This window comes from Oncorhynchus mykiss, chromosome 20, assembly GCF_057628025.1.
Source record: "Oncorhynchus mykiss isolate SJ-2025 chromosome 20, ASM5762802v1, whole genome shotgun sequence".
NCBI lineage: Eukaryota > Metazoa > Chordata > Actinopteri > Salmoniformes > Salmonidae > Oncorhynchus > Oncorhynchus mykiss.
In genome coordinates, this window is record NC_143041.1 from 22339410 (window position 1) to 22356781 (window position 17372).

General features: G+C 41.7%; 1 long non-coding RNA gene across 2 annotated transcripts; it reads left to right on the forward strand.

Annotated features, from left to right (window-relative positions):
• Positions 1–1327: 1327 nt before the first annotated feature.
• Positions 1328–17252, forward strand: LOC149974440 (uncharacterized). Of its 2 annotated transcripts, none has more exons than XR_016489429.1 (2): positions 1328–1680; positions 15955–17252. It is a non-coding gene; the product is annotated as an uncharacterized LOC149974440 (long non-coding RNA). The 2 variants fall into 2 exon arrangements; XR_016489430.1 differs by lacking the exon at positions 1328–1680 and adding an exon at positions 12088–14511.
• The last annotated feature ends 120 nt before the right edge of the window (positions 17253–17372 follow it).

Consider the following 17372-nt stretch of genomic DNA (forward strand, 5'->3'; position numbering starts at 1 on the left):
AACATCTCTGATCTTGTCTCATTGATTGGACTGGACAATTTTCAGCAAGTTGCAACATTGAAATAACCACTTTTCCATAAACAAGCTCATAGACAGCACAGCAAACAATTGTACATCCAGAGTGCATCAAACATGATTTAGAGCTTGTTTATGGAAAAGTGGTTATTTCTGTATTTTCAACGTTGCAACTTGACGAAAACCGTCCAGTGTTCATTTCATCTCAAATAGACAGCACAGCAAACATGATTGCCGTGCTGTCTATTTGAGATGAAATGAACAACTGTGGACAGTTTTCAGCAACTTGCAACACAGAAATATACACTTTTCCACAAACAAACTCTAAATTCTTGTTTGATGCACTCTGGATGAAAAAAAAAATTGTGCTGTCTATTTGAGATGAAATTAACACTGGACAGTTTTCAGCAAGTTGCAACATTGAAATACAGTTATAGACACTTTAACATCTATAACATAAGGTCTATAAGGTCTATAACATGTTTGATGCAATTGGCAAGTAAAATTTTGTCCACACCTGCGTTTTTGGGATGTTAGGAACACTGTCAGCAAGAGGTATTGTAAGAGAACACCCCCCTGAAATGGACAAAAATGAATGGGAAGTCATTGGCACTTGACAAACCATATACACGGTGTCCAATACAACTCAATTCGGCGTCGTTTCGTTCAAAGTTGATTGCCATATGGCAAATGCCAGGTGTAAACACTTTAAAAATCCAACAGGTGTGTGTGTGAGAGCTTTTCTTTGACATCTGTTGGGAGAAATGACTGATTTACAGTTCATGGTTGCCTAATCACACAAATGACGTTTTGGAAAGATCTGACTTTTTTAACCCTTTGAAACAGCCCCTGTGACACCAATTACGGCACTTCCGGTTGGCACAGGAAGCTATAGGTAAACACATATCCTCATTGGGGTATGCCCTTTACAGAATCCTGAGTTTTAAGTGTTAAGCCTACCCCCTACTTTTTCGAACATTCTGTTAAAAATCGCGCAACATTTCAGCGTCCTGCTACTCATGCCAGGAATATAGTATTTGCATGTGATTAGTATGTGTGGATAGAAAACACTCACGTTTCTAAAACTAGTTAAATCACGGCTGTGGCTATAACAGAGCGTGTGTTTCATCGAAAAGCGCAAGAAAAACTGGTCACTGAAAACGAAAAAATATCCATGCGCCACTTGCATGTCTTGTTTAAGGGACACCAAATTAAATGGTGCTGAGATTGCAATTCCTACAGCTTCCACACGATGTCGCCAGTCTTGTCAATTTCTGGGAGTTATTTCTTGGTCAAACAAAGAAGAAACCCCATTCCATCCGGTCTCCGACAGGAAGTTTTGGAAGAGAGATTTCCGAACATGATTTGAAGACGTGGAGCTATTGAATTACACATCGCCCCGTGATCAATTTGATAGATTATTAACGTTTACTAATACCTAAAGTTGTATTACAAAAGTATTTCGAAGTGTTTTGTGAAAGTTTATCGTCGACCTTTTTAATTTTAAAAAATGACGCTGCGTTTTGAAACGGTGTTTTTTTCTGAATCACACAGTTTCCATATATGGATATTTTGGTTATATATGGACCGATTTAATCGAAGAAAAAAAAGACCCAATAGTGATTAGGGGGCAGATAGGAGTGCCAACAAAGAAGCTCGTCAAAGGTAATGAATATTTTATTTATGCTATTTGTGTAGCGCCGGCTACGCTAATTCTTTTGTTTACGTCGCCTTCAGGTATTTCGGGGTGTTGCATGCTATCAGATAATAGCTTCTCATGCTTTCGCCGAAAAGCATTTTAGAAATCTGACTTGTTGGCTAGATTCACAACGAGTGTAGCTTTATATCAATACCCTGTGTTTTAATGAACGTTTGAGCACAGAACAGTATGTTTCAGTAACAACACGTTTGTGGCGTCTGTCTTCACACAGCAGGCGTATTCGGAGAAACATATTGCTAATTAGCTCAGGTAGTCCACTCTGTCTAACGTAAATAAGCGCTGTGAGATGGAAATATGGTCGTGTGGGAACCCCAGCCCTATAAAGCTGTGTATCAATTTAAATTTTAGTTTTTTGAAAATGGGTTATCACGGATATGAAAGATACGGTCATCACGCCTCCAAAAACATATCGCTAGCGATGCTTGTTTAATGTTCAGAACTCCCCCTCCAGAATACGCCTCTTCACCCAATGATTTAGCCACATGTATGTCTAATGTAACGTTATCTCATGATGACAAAGTCAAGCGTTAGCTAACAGCTAGCCTAGCTCAAATGTCGGTTATTAAACTAACGTTACCTAGCTACCGATTAGTGGTGAACTACACACAAAAACAAACATCTTTAACCTCACCCGTTCGAAAGAATTTCATATACAGACGATTGATGTGCCAGTATATTTCAATTTCAAGTCTTAATTGATTTGCTTTTCCCATTGAACTGTAACTATACTATAACAGAGAGCTAAGAGCTAGCTAGTTTGTTGTCATGCTGACGTCGGATATACGACGGAGCACCGCGAGGTAAGATTCAATAACAAAAAAGTTACCAATACCCCAAAACCAATCCTTACCATTAGTAGTTTTATGGTAGAAATTGCCTCAAGGTCATATTACATCATGTTAACATCAAGTGTTTGAAATATTTAGGAAATTATGTTTTGCTGATAAAATACTGTAACGACCCTGCGTTTATAAGCGCGGAAATCGACTCTGCCGCACGATCACCTCGGCGCGCTATCCAAACATGCAATTTCACTAGAGGCACGCATTTCCCAAAGTGTTTGAAATCTTTTGGAAATTATGCTTTGCCTGTTAAAATACGTAAAATTGATTTCCTCAAATATTATAAAATATCTCCGAGGTTGAAATTCTCCAAATGGCACTTCATTTCTGTTGTGTTGTAATTTTATGATAGAAATTGCCTAATGTTAATCACCAATGTCACTGACTAAAATGCATACAATTATTTATATTATTATTGAAAAAGATCTCATGGTTGAAATTCTACAAATTATACCTCCATTCTGTCCTTTAGTAGTGTTTCTGTAGAAATTGCCACAAAAGTCATATTAAATCATGTTAATCACCAATGTTGGAAATCTGACTAAAAGGATATTTTCTGAGTAAAGTACACAAAATCGTGTAGTAGTTTTATGGTAGAAATATTCTCATGTTCACGAAAAGTGGTTGAAAACCTTTGGAAGTTATGTTGTTTTTTACCCCCCTTTTCCCCCATGAACTGTAAATCAGTCATTTCTCCCAACAGATGTCAAAGAAAAGCTCTCTCACACACACACACACACACAGCAAGGATGGAGTGACAAAGTGCGGTGCTTAAAGACACACACAGCCTGCAATGTCATTTCCATATTCTCTAGGCCGTTCCGAGTTCAAGGAGATGCCCCGCTTGACCGTAGCTCGCTCTGAGTGCAGCGACCGTGAAAAAAGTAGGCCCAAAATGAAGCCTGGCCCTAAATGTCATTTGCTTTTGGGTGACAGTGAGAGAACCGTTAGGGTGAGAAGCACAATTCGACCTCAGGTACGTTCCTGAGGTCCTCCCGATCTGTGCAAGCCTAACCTTGACCGCGTGGCATTAACCCTTAACAGTAAAACAGTTTTTTTTTTTGATCTCACAGATTACAATGACATCTCTCCCCATAGGAATACATTGCCTGCTCCTCTAAAGTCAACCTGAAGCCTATGTGGGTTATGAATGCCTTATGAACCTGTCTTCAATGACAGTCCATCAGGATACTATGAGGTCTACCTGTGTCGATTCTAAGCTTCCTGAAGCAACCGGAAGTGGTTAAAATCACCCTAAACGTGTTTTTCCATACCCAACCAGCAGCTTGTGATAAATAGTGCATTCAACCCTGTGTAAATCGGTCAGTTCTTAACATAAACACTTAAAACTCAGGATTCTGTAAAGGCACACCCCAATGAGGATATGTGTTTACCTATAGCTTCCTGTGCCAACCGGAAGTGCCATAATTGGTGTCACAGGGGATGTTTCAAAGGGTTAAAAAAGTCAGATCTTTCCAAAACTTCATGTGTGTGATTAGGCAACCCCCATGAACTGTAAATCAGTCATTTTTCCCATAAAATTTCAAAGAAAAACTAAATCACACACAAGCACAGCTTGGAAGGAGGGACACATTGGGGTGCGTAGAGACATACACTGAGATATACATTAGTTAGCTTTGTTCGAGCTAAAAAAGAACTGTCAGAACTAGAGTTACGAAACTTTAGAAACCTGTTCTAGACCCCAGGTCGATAGTGCGTGGTGAGGTACGTGGCTCTAGAAGGTTCTCGGACCGAAAAAGTTGTGGGAAAATGGCGTAAGGACAACAAAGTCAAGGTATTGGAGTTGTCATCACAGAGCCCTGACCTCAATCCTATAGAAAATGTGTGGGCAGAACTGAAAAAGCGTGTGCGAGCAAAGAGGCCGACAAACCTGACTCCGTTACACCAGCTGTCAGGTGGAATGGGCCAAAATGTAGGAATATCAGTGCAGACATTTTGCTCATACACTAGTATGATTATCTGCCCAAAAGCCTAGCTCCCGGTCCCTCCCTCACCTCTCCTTCTCTGCTAGGATAAGTTTGGTGAGATATGCATGCAGCTTGTTCTCCTGGTTGATGCGCTTCTCCTCAATGCTATTCCAGCGCTTCTTCTTAGTGACCCGCAGGGCACTCGGGAAGTCGTCTCCAAAGTTCAGTCTCTGCTCCTTGACCAGATTGTAAGCTGCCGACAGAAAAGGTCCAGACATGAATGTAATACTGCCTCAGAGATGCCTAGTACTGGGTATAGTTAGAATGTTGACAGCATTATAAATTGCACTCGACCCAATACTGCACATCTACAGTGCATTCAGAAAGTATTCAGACCCCTTCACTTTTTCCACATTGTTATGTTACAGCGTAACTAACAATATATTAATACATTTTTCCCCCTCAATCTACACACAACACCCCATAATGACACAACAAAAACAGGTTTAGAAATGTTTGCAAAAACAGAAATACCTTATTTACATAAGTATTCAGACCATTTGCTATGATACTCGAAATTGAGCTGAGGTGCATCCTGTTTCCATTGATCATCCTTGAGGTAGTTCTACAACTTGAAGGCCTCTCAGACATGAGAAACAATATTTTCTGGGCTGATGAAACCAAGATTACACACTGGGACATGCCGTGCCATTATGCAGAATTTTATTGTACGGCCTTTTAACTTGCAGGGATGGACACTCCTGAATGTCTTAATTATAGGCTACCCCGACTTTGTCTCCTATTTCTATCATGTTAAATATTAACCACTATCAGTATCGACTGTGAGTAGGCATAATAATAACACTTATTCAACTGCCAATTTACTATTAGTTCCCTTCAGTAGGTATAACCTAACCCCTAAAGGTTTACCTTTATTTGCTTCCTCTGTAAACGCCGTCACGGCCATGTGGCTATTGCTAAGGATCATTAGTAACAATTGATAACATAATAAAAGGCTAATTAAATCGTTTATGGAGCGGAACACTGATTAAGACAGCAGTTTGAACCCGATGTATGGCACCATACTTGGCTGTGTCATCACCCAGTTCCATGGTTGGTGCAGGCAATAGATGTTGTACACTATTCTCTATGTACACAAATATTCCAACATTACCACAACATTACCACATAAGTGAGTGTGGCAATTTTTAGAATGAATCAAACCACTGTTTACTTTCTTTCATGCCGAAAGGTTCTCCAAGTTATTTTTTTATGATTCATAAATACTTTCCTAACCCTAAATTTTAAAAAAATACTCTGATCTTGTAGGTTACAAGATCAGAGTATTTAAAAAAAATCTAAATCAAATCAAATCAAATTTTATTTGTCACATGCAGATGTTAATGCGAGTGTAGCGAAATGCTTGTGCTTCTAGTTCCGACAATGCAGTAATAACAAGTAATCTAACTAACAATTCCAAAACTACTGTCTTGTACACAGTGTAAGGGGATAAAGAATATGTACATAAGGATATATGAATTGATGGTACAGAGCAGCATAGGCAAGATACAGTAGATGGTATCGAGTACAGTATGTACAAATGAGATGAGTATGTAAACAAAGTGGCATAGTTTAAAGTGGCTAGTGATACATGTATTACATAAGGATACAGTCGATGATATAGAGTACAGTATATACGTATGCATATGAGATGAATAATGTAGGGTAAGTAACATTATATAAGGTAGCATTGTTTAAAGTGGCTAGTGATATATTTACATAATTTCCCATCAATTCCCATTATTAAAGTGGCTGGAGTTGAGTCAGTGTCAGTGTGTTGGCAGCAGCCACTCAGTGTTAGTGGTGGCTGTTTAACAGTCTGATGGCCTTGAGATAGAAGCTGTTTTTCAGTCTCTCGGTCCCAGCTTTGATGCACCTGTACTGACCTCGCCTTCTGGATGATAGCGGGGTGAACAGGCAGTGGCTCGGGTGGTTGATGTCCTTGATGATCTTTATGGCCTTCCTGTGACATCGGGTGGTGTAGGTGTCCTGGAGGGCAGGTAGTTTGCCCCCGGTGATGCGTTGTGCAGACCTCACTACCCTCTGGAGAGCCTTACGGTTGAGGGCGATGCAGTTGCCATACCAGGCGGTGATACAGCCCGCCAGGATGCTCTCGATTGTGCATCTGTAGAAGTTTGTGAGTGCTTTTGGTGACAAGCCGAATTTCTTCAGCCTCCTGAGGTTGAAGAGGCGCTGCTGCGCCTTCTTCACGATGCTGTCTGTGTGAGCGGACCAATTCAGTTTGTCTGTGATGTGTATGCCGAGGAACTTAAAACTTGCTACCCTCTCCACTACTGTTCCATCGATGTGGATAGGGGGGTGTTCCCTCTGTTGTTTCCTGAAGTCCACAATCATCTCCTTAGTTTTGTTGACGTTGAGTGTGAGGTTATTTTCCTGACACCACACTCCGAGGGCCCTCACCTCCTCCCTGTAGGCCGTCTCGTCGTTGTTGGTAATCAAGCCTACCACTGTTGTGTCGTCCGCAAACTTGATGATTGAGTTGGAGGCGTGCGTGGCCACGCAGTCGTGGGTGAACAGGGAGTACAGGAGAGGGCTCAGAACGCACCCTTGTGGGGCCCCAGTGTTGAGGATCAGCGGGGAGGAGATGTTGTTGCCTACCCTCACCACCTGGGGGCGGCCCGTCAGGAAGTCCAGTACCCAGTTGCACAGGGCGGGGTCGAGACCCAGGGTCTCGAGCTTGATGACGAGCTTGGAGGGTACTATGGTGTTGAATGCCGAGCTGTAGTCGATGAACAGCATTCTCACATAGGTATTCCTCTTGTCCAGATGGGTTAGGGCAGTGTGCAGTATGGTTGAGATTGCATCGTCTGTGGACCTATTTGGGCGGTAAGCAAATTGGAGTGGGTCTAGGGTGTCAGGTAGGGTGGAGGTGATATGGTCCTTGACTAGTCTCTCCAAGCACTTCATGATGACGGATGTGAGTGCTACGGGGCGGTAGTCGTTTAGCACAGTTACCTTAGCTTTCTTGGGAACAGGAACAATGGTGGCCCTCTTGAAGCATGTGGGAACAGCAGACTGGTATAGGGATTGATTGAATTTGTCCGTAAACACACCGGCCAGCTGGTCTGCGCATGCTCTGAGGGCGCGGCTGGGGATGCCGTCTGGGCCTGCAGCCTTGCGAGGGTTAACACGTTTAAATGTCTTACTCACCTCGGCTGCAGTGAAGGAGAGACCGCATGTTTTCGTAGCAGGCCGTGTCAGTGGCACTGTATTGTCCTCAAAGCGGGCAAAAAAGTCATTTAGTCTGCCTGGGAGCAAGACATCCAACTGGTGTTGAAACGGAGACAAATATGCATATATTTAGATATCTTTCCTTCATTGATCCATAATATTCTGAACCCGTTCTCTCAATATATTCTATTGAGTCTGTTGACAAAAACCAAAGTGAAAAGGTGTACTGTATTTAAAGGGATGACTTATTAAGACAAATGTACTGAAAACCCTATTGAATAAAAACTCCACGAGAACATCTGTTGGCCAGCCAGTGGGAAGGTTTCTAGCAGTTCAATTACACTTATTTGGCGTGCGCAAGTGAACCACGCCTACAAAGCCTGTTACGCACCTTAATAAGGTTACTCTGAATACCAACTACTAAAAAGTATATAGGAAAGGCGTAATTTCCTAAATCGGACCCTTAGTGAATACAGGCCCAAACTTAATCTGTGTCTAGGAAACTGGCCTTGAGGGTTGGTCCTGACCTCTCTGCAGGTTGCCGATGGCCTCGTTGTAGTTCTCCAGCTCCAGGTGACACTGGCACAGGAAGAAGTGGGCTTTGACAGAATGGGGGTCCAGTTCCAGCGCGTGCTTGCAGTCCGCCAGGGCTTTGTCGTTCTGCTTGCAGCTTCACTTGGCACAGAGTACGGTTGGTGTAGTACACCGCCACTGAGGGGTTACGGTTCTGTTGGCAAGATGTATACACACACACAGGTGCAACCACGCACGTTAGGCCTACATATTGCACAAGCTATTTTTGTAAGAGTGCATCAGACCAAGCTACTTCTATTCTGACATCTATTCAGAGTAGGTGAATAGGACAGTGTCAATATCTCATATCATATAGACTTTCAGTCATCTGAAAAGGTGTAGACATTTTACATCATCATTCCCCTTAAGAGCAGTAGCTTGCTACTCACTATGGTTTTGCTGTAGCAGGTGGCAGCTTCCTGGTACTTGCGGCAGAGGAACAGTTGGTTGCCCTGCTCCTTCAGCTCCTGTGCTGTGGAACTCTTCTCTGGGCTGCTAGCCATCTTCTCTGGTGGCTCTGCAGCGCACTGTTTCCCTATCCTGTTCCCCGTCTCTCCGGCTGGCTAGCTGTCAGGTGAAAGAATGGCCCTGTTCTTTGTCTTCTCACAAACTAGAAAAGAAAGATAGGCAGCAACAGTTGCTGCTGCGTGTGGTGAGGTGCTGTTGCAACTCATACATTGAGCCCTCACATTTCACTGGCTAGCTAGTTATGCATCAACATATGGTTGTGCAACTAAGATGCTGAAGTCAATGGTTGAGACGCATTAAAACCAGTCATTATCGGGCACACCACCTGGCCATGACCACACTGAAAGGACTGTATGTCAAAACTACGCTAACTAGCTAATGGCTGACGTTGCGCCCTCCCTCAGTCCCTGTGTCACTACACAAAACAAGGTAGCTAGCTAGCTAGTTGCGTTGGTAAAGACCGTGGACTTTCCCCATTGGTTTGCTGATATGGTTTACTGAGTCAAACGTCTGCTACAATGCAACGTCCAAATCCCACAGCTAAGCAACGATGCTAACGTTAGCCCAATAGTGGAATTAAACTTAGCCTAGCGTTACATGTTATATTTAAAGGGAGAATTAGCTCTGGAAGCCATCTAAACGTGAATCGATTCTCAGTTGCAGTAACGTTACGGTTCTTGAAATAAATCCCTCTAGGTTCATATCACATCAAAATAATTTCACTAATGCAAAAAAATACACACCTACTGTACACGGTCTTAACCGGTTAACACAGAACAGTATTTTTCAGTAACAACACGTTCGTGGCGTCTGTCTTCACACAGCAGGCGTATTCGGAGAAACAAATTGCTAATTAGCTCAGGTAGTCCACTCTGTCTTCCGTAAATAAGTGCTGTGAGATGGAAATATGGTCGTGTGGGAACCCCAGCCCTATAAAGCTGTGTATCAATTTAAATTTTAGTTTTTTGAAAATGGGTTATCACGGATATGAAAGATAAGGTCATTACGCCTCCAAAAACATATCGCTAGCGATGCTTGTTTAATGTTCAGAACGAACGTCACGGCTCCTAACAGAACTCCCCCTCCAGAATACGCCTCTTCACCCAATGATTTAGCCACATGTATGTCTAATGTAACGTTATCTCATGATGATAAAGTCAAGCGTTAGCTAACAGCTAGCCTAGCTCAAATTTCGGTTATTAAACTAACGTTACCTAGCTACCGATTAGTGGTGAACTACACACAAAAACAAACATCTTTAACCTCACCCTTTCAAATGAATTTCATATACAGACGATTGATGTGCCAGTATATTTCAATTTCAAGTCTTAATTGATTTGCTTTTCCCATTGAACTGTAACTATACTATAACAGAGCTAAGAGCTAGCTAGTTTGTTGTCATGCTGACGTCGGATATACGACGGAGCACCGTAAGATTCAATAACAAAAAAAGTTACCAATACCCCAAAACCAATCCTTACCATTAGCAGTTTTATGGTAGAAATTGCCTCAAGGTTACATCATGTTAACAACAAGTGTTTGAAATATTTTGGAAATGATGTTTTGCTGATAAAATACTGTAACGACCTTGCGTTTATAAGCGCGGAAATCGACTCTGCCGCACGATCACCTCCGCGCGCTATCCAAACATGCAATTTCACTAGAGGCACGCATTTCCCAAAGTGTTTGAAATATTTTGGAAATTATGCTTTGCCTGTTAAAATACGTAAAATTGATTTCCTCAAATATTATAAAAGATCTCCGAGGTTGTAATTTTATGATAGAAATTGCCTAATGTTAATCACCAATGTTGGATAACTGACTAAAATGATATTTTGTGAGTAAAATACATAAAATTATTTATATTATTATTGAAAAATATCTCATGGTTGAAATTCTACAATTTATACCTCCATTCTATCCTTTAGTAGTGTTTCTGTAGAAATTGCCTCAAAAGTCATATTAAATCATGTTAATCACCAATGTTGGAAATCTGACTAAAAGGATATTTTCTGAGTAAAGTACACACAATCGTGTAGTAGTTTTATGGTAGAAATATTCTCATGTTCATAAAAAGTGGTTGAAAACTTTTGGAAGTTGTTGTTTTTCTCCCCCTTTTTTCCCCCAATTTCATGGTATCCAATTGTTAGTAGTTACTTTACTATCTTGTCTCATCGCTACAACTCCCATACGGGCTCGGGAGAGACGAAGGTCGAAAGCCATGCGTCCTCTGAATTTAGAGGAGCAGGCAATGTATTCCTATGGGGAGAGATGTCGTTGTAATCTGTGAGATCAAAAAAAACCTGTTTTACTGTTAAGGGTTAATGCCACACGGTCAAGGTTAGGCTTGCACAGATCGGGAGGACCTCAGGAATGAGGGGAGAGGTGTCGTAATCTGTGTGTGTGTGTGAGCTTTTCTTTGACATCTGTTGGGAGAAATGGCTGATTTACAGTTCATGGGGGTTGCCTAATCACACAAATGAAGTTTTGGAAAGATCTGACTTTTTTTAACCCTTTGAAACAGCCCCTCTGACACCAATTATGGCACTTCCGGTTGGCACAGGAAGCTATAGGTAAACACATATCCTCATTGGGGTATGCCTTTACAGAATCCTGAGTTTTAAGTGTTTATGTTAAGAACTGACCGATTTACACAGGGTTGAATGCACTATTTATCACAAACTGCTGGTTGGGTATGGAAAAACACGTTTAGGGTGATTTTAACCACTTCCGGTTGCTTCAGGAAGCTTAGAATCGACACAGGTAGACCTCATAGTGTCCTGATGGACTGTCATTGAAGACAGGTTCATAAGGCATTCATAACCCACATAGGCTTCAGGTTGACTTTAGAGGAGCAGGCAATGTATTCCTATGGGGAGAGATGTCGTTGTAATCTGTGAGATCAAAAAAAACCTGTTTTACTGTTAAGGGTTAAAGCCACACGGTCAAGGTTAGGCTTGCACAGATCGGGAGGACCTCAGGAGCGTACCTGAGGTCGAATTGTGCTTCTCACCCTAACGGTTCTCTCACTGTCACCCAAAAGCAAATGACATTTAGGGCCAGGCTTCATTTTGGGCCTACTTTTTTCACGGTCGCTGCACTCAGAGCGAGCTACGGTCAAGCGGGGCATCTCGTTGAACTCGGAACGGCCTAGAGAATATGGAAATGCCATTGCAGACTCTGTGTGTCTTTAAGCACCGCACTTTGTCACTCCATCCTGTGTGTGTGTGTGTGTGTGTGTGAGAGAGAGCTTTTCTTTGACATCTGTTGGGAGAAATGACTGACTTACAGTTCATGGGGGTTGCCTAATCACACATATGAAGTTTTGAAAAGATCTGACCTTTTTAACCCTTGGAAACAGCACCTATGACACCATTTTAAGACACTTCCGGTTTACACAGGAAGCTGAAAGTGAACACGTGGTAGGCAATTATAGAATTTTGAGTTTTAAGTCTTTATGTTAAGAACTGACTTATTTACGGAGTGTTTAGTGAGTGTGTGTGTTATTTCAGAAAATCACAGAAATCTCGTAGAACTCCGAAGCACACATTAAAAAGATTTGTATGAACACGCTGCAACTGGATCTGTAACTGTTTAAAAAAAATTGAGTTTGGTGACAAACCACACAAATTACTCGCCAGACAACTTCGAAAAAATGTGAGTGACAGAATGATTCACAAAGTTAAATCTGCATCTGGGGAATTACTCTCTTCCCCCAAAGACATCAATGACAGATTCCGGCAGTTTTATGAGACTCTATATACATCTAAAGCGGATCCTATAACCCCTTAATTATGCAAACATTTTTGGAGGACTGTAATCTTCCTGCCCTTGAACCAGGAAGATTATAACTTCCTGAATAAGGAAATATCTCTTGATGAAATTCAAGAAACAATTAAATCTCTAAAGAGTGGCACCCCGGGCCCAGATGGATACCCTGGTGAATTCTATAAAACATTCAGCAACATGCTCTCTCCCTACCTGCACAAAATGTTTGTTCAGGCCAATGAGGATGGAGCTCTCCCTTCATTACAGTTATACATAAGAAGGGTAAGGATCCAGAAGAGGTAGGGTCATACAGACCAATATCTCTCCTTAATACAGACCAAAAGATTTTAGCAGGCTTAGCACTTTAATTGGCAAATTGGTCCATTCGGATCAGACCGGCTTTATCCCTAACAGAAACGCATTCTTCAATCTCAATATTATGTATTCTCAGATGTTACCCAACGTGGACCTTGCCGTCATATCTCTTGACGCCGAAAAGGCCTTTGACCAAGTTCCTACAGAAATGTAATATTGGAGATGAGTTCATAAATTGGATCCAGCTTTTATATAGGAACCCCTGTGCCAGAATACTCACTAACCAATCATTGTCGCCCCGATTTAACCTTAACGGGGGGACAAGGCAGGGTTGTGCGCTGTCGCCTATGCTCTTCGCCCTAATTATCGAACCGCTCGCTCAGACGATTAGATCTCATGCAGCAATCCACAGCTATAATACTAAAGATACTCTAAATAAGATTTCCCTATACGCAGATGACATCCTCCTCTTGATGTGATCAATTTGTTTGGTACCTTCTCGGGATACAGAATAAATTGGAACAAGAGTGAATTAATGCCCATACGGTCGCAAAACACCTCCTGGCTAGAACCTCTCCCATTTAAGTTATCTTCAGAAAAATTGACCTACCTAGGAATTGTAGTTACCAATCAATACACCTTACTATTTAAAGAGAATTTCCCCCCTCTGATACAAAAACTCAAAGCAAACATACTTTTACATAAACATATTTTGGAGAACTCTCCCAATTTCTCTACTCGGAAGAATTAATGCCATTAAAATGGTCTTCTTCCCACAACTTCTCTACCTATATCAGAACATCCCAGTATTCATACCTAAATCCTTTCATAAACAACTGGACTCAATTATCAATCCTTTCATCTGGGATTATAAAACACACAGGATAGGTAAAAAACACCTCTGTAAATCCAAGATGGAAGGAGGATTGTCTCTCCCAAATTGTATATTTTATTGGGCCGCTAACCTGGGCTGCTAACCTCCGCGTTGTTACGTTTCTGCTGGATGACGCACTTCCGGCATCCAGCTGGCTTACTATGGAGCGTGAGGAGTGTCACCCCTTCTCTATTGGTGCTGTGATTTTGTCGCCTGTCAATCTGGAGATGTCACTTTATTGTAACAATCCTATTATACATAGCACAGTCCGAATATGGAAGCAAATTAAAGTCCACTTTGAGCTTAGACCAATGTCATTCATGCTCCCTGTCGCCAGGAATCCCTCCTTTGCCCCTTCTAACCTTGATAACACCTTTGAGCGATGGGGGGAGCTGGGGATAAGTACCATAGGGGATTTATACATAGAAGGGACCTTTGCTTCCTTTGAGTTGCTGAGGGAAACACAATTTTTTCAGATACCTACAAATTAGAGACTACGTTAGAAAACACCTCCCAACATTTGGGAATGCTAAACCTTCCATGTTTGACAGATGCATAAAAATATGCCCCACCTCAGATAAACTGATATTGATATATGATGCTTTTCAATCTGTTAGCACACCTTCTACAGATGCCATCAAGGCAAAATGGGAGGAAGAACTAGGGACTGACATTTCTGTGGCAGACTGGGAAGAGAGCTTGGAGTATATCCACACATGCTCCATTAATTCCAGACATCGTCTCATACAATTCAAGGTATTACACAGATTACACTTTTCCAAAACTAAACTGCATAGGATATTTCCACATCCCTTACATGTGATAAATGTCAGGCTGCCTCTACTCCACTGCTCCACTGCTTTGCCTTATGGTCTAGCTTCCATGGTTATTGGTGTGGAATTTTTGGGATCCTCTCTGAAGTTTTGGAGACTTCAATAGATAACCCGCTTCTGATAATCCTGGGAGTATCTGAGTCCCTAAACGGATTAACCAACCCCCAAAAACAACTAATCTCGTACGGGATAGGGAAAGATTGAATATGTTCGTAAATGATCACCAGTCAGATGGTCGCGGCTAGGGATGCCATCTGGGCCGGCAGCCTTGCGAGGGTTAACAAGTTTAAATCTTTTACTCACATTGGCCACGGAGAAGGAGAACCCACAGGCTTTGGTAGTGGGCCGTGTCAGTGGCACTGTATTGTCCTCAAAGCGAGCAAAGAAGTTTTTTAATTTGTCTGGGAGCAAGACGTTGGTGTTCGCGACTGGGCTCGTTTTCTTTTTGTAATATGTGATTGACTGTAAGACCCTGCCAAATGCGTTTCGTGTTTGAGCTGTTGAATGGCAACTCTACTTTGTCTCTATACTGACACTTTGCTTGTTTGAGGGAATAGCTGCATTGTTTGTATTTGTTAATGTTTCCAGTCGCCTTGCCATGATTAAAAGAGGTGCTTCTCTTTCAGTTTTGCGCGAATGTGCCATCAATCCACGGTTTCTGTTTAGGAAAGGTTTTAATAGTCACAGTTGGGTACGATATCTCTGATGCACTTGCTAATAAACTCGCTCACCGAGTCAACGTTATTGTCTGAGGCTATCTGGAACATATCCCAGTACACGTGATTGCTTCAATCTTGAAGTGTCGAATCCGATTAGTCAGATCAGCATTGGATAGACCTGAGCAGGGGCGTTTCCTGTTTTAGTTTGTCTATAGGCTGGGAATCTTTAAAAAAATGGAGTCGTGGTCAGATTTGCCAAAGGCAGGGCTTTGCATGCATCGCAGAAGTTAATGTGGCAATGATCCAGAATGCTACGACCTCGTGTCACTCATTCGATATGCTGATAGAATATAGGGAGTCTTGTTCTCACGTTAGCTTTGTTAAAATCCCCAGTTACAATACATGCAGCCTCGATGTATGGTTTCTAGTTTACATAGAGACCAGTGAAGTTCTTTCAGGTTGGAGGGATATATGCAACTGACTATTTTCGAAGAGAATTCTCTTGGAAGATAATGCGGTCAGCATTTGATTGTAAGGAATTCTAGGTCAGGTGAACAAAATTACTTAAGTTCCTATATGTTGTAGTGATTACACCATGAGTCGTTAATCATAAGGCATACACCTCCGCCCTTCACTATATCACAGTAATAAGGTGTAGTTAAATAAGTTCTAGTTAATCAAATCACTTTCTCTACTTCCCGTCCCAGGTCATTACCTGGACCAGAAGAGGCTAAAACAGGGCCTGTACCGCCACCCATGGGATGACATCTCCTATGTGCTTCCTGAACACATGTCAATGTAACTGATGACAGCGAGTCGGCACCTCTGGATGTCAACACTCGGATATGACGGGAAGCATTTTCACCTTATCACTTCAACAACCTCTGCCTTTGGGCAGGGTAAATCCAGAGGTGGGGGGGATATGGGGGAAGAGGGGAGCGTTAGTTTTATTAGGTCACTAAAGAAAAAGGGAATAATTTACGTTATTTAAGTTATGAGTTCAATCGTTAACAAAAAAAAGGAGCCGAACCAATGCAAGCTGCAGCTGTGGTCACACTAGGTGACTGGGAAAACTAGGTCACCGGTTCACAAATGGGATAGTGGCTTTTTGACCATGCCACCTGGTTGTTTGGTCCATCGCCTACTCGCTTATATTTTATTTTCATATCTCTTACTAAACTCTCAAACGATTAACAGTTGGTTGAGCTGTATAATATAGGGCTAGCCCTGCTTTAGGCCTCTAGGGTGTGTGCTGTTGAAAGTTAGCATGCTTTCTGGGTGACTTGGTAATGCACATAACATGAACACTGGCTTGCCTATGGAGAAGTAGTCTTGGTCGGTAAACCTGCATCCCTCAATGGAGTGTAAGCCTTGAACGATCCACCGTCATGTACATTACAAAACCAAAGTATTGTGTGAGGTTTTATTTACACATTTAATCTAGTTTCCGACCTTAATCCCCTTCCAAAGTTGTGTAGCCTATTATGGTGTGTACTCTGTGGCTGTTCAAGATAAGGGGGCACGGTTTAACTAGCTGAATGTTAGTGTTGATTTGCCACTGCCTTTTTTTTTTTTTTTAGGATCCCAATTATCTGTTGCAAAAGCAACAGCTACTCTTCCTGATGTCCTTTCTCATCCCCTCTGTCATTGGACGAAACGATCATGTTAACTTTATTTTCATCCATTTAGATTTCAAGAAATTACAAATGTGTTATTTTAAAATGTTTCAAAATAAAGGAAAAGGCAATAAACAGTCCTACTTTTGAAGGGGTTAATTGCTTTAAAATGTGAGTCTTAAATGCATCTTTTGCGAGGGACCATGAAGGCAGTGTATTTTATCTGGGAAAATAGTGTCTGATTTGCACGTTATGTCTAGATTATTGCTACCAGTAGCCATTTTTCTTTGTCCTCAATGTTCTGTGACAGGCATGTTTGTACTTCGTTTTATTTAAATGTGAATTAAAAATGCTTCTTAGTTTATTAAAACCAAGCATGTCTAACTTTTCATTGTGGCTATTTATTATCACTAAGTGATGCATGTAGCAGCTGTGCTGGTCGACACACATTGGTGTGAAGGATTTAGTATTATCCAAATATATCAAATAGTATATAGGTTAACTGAGCA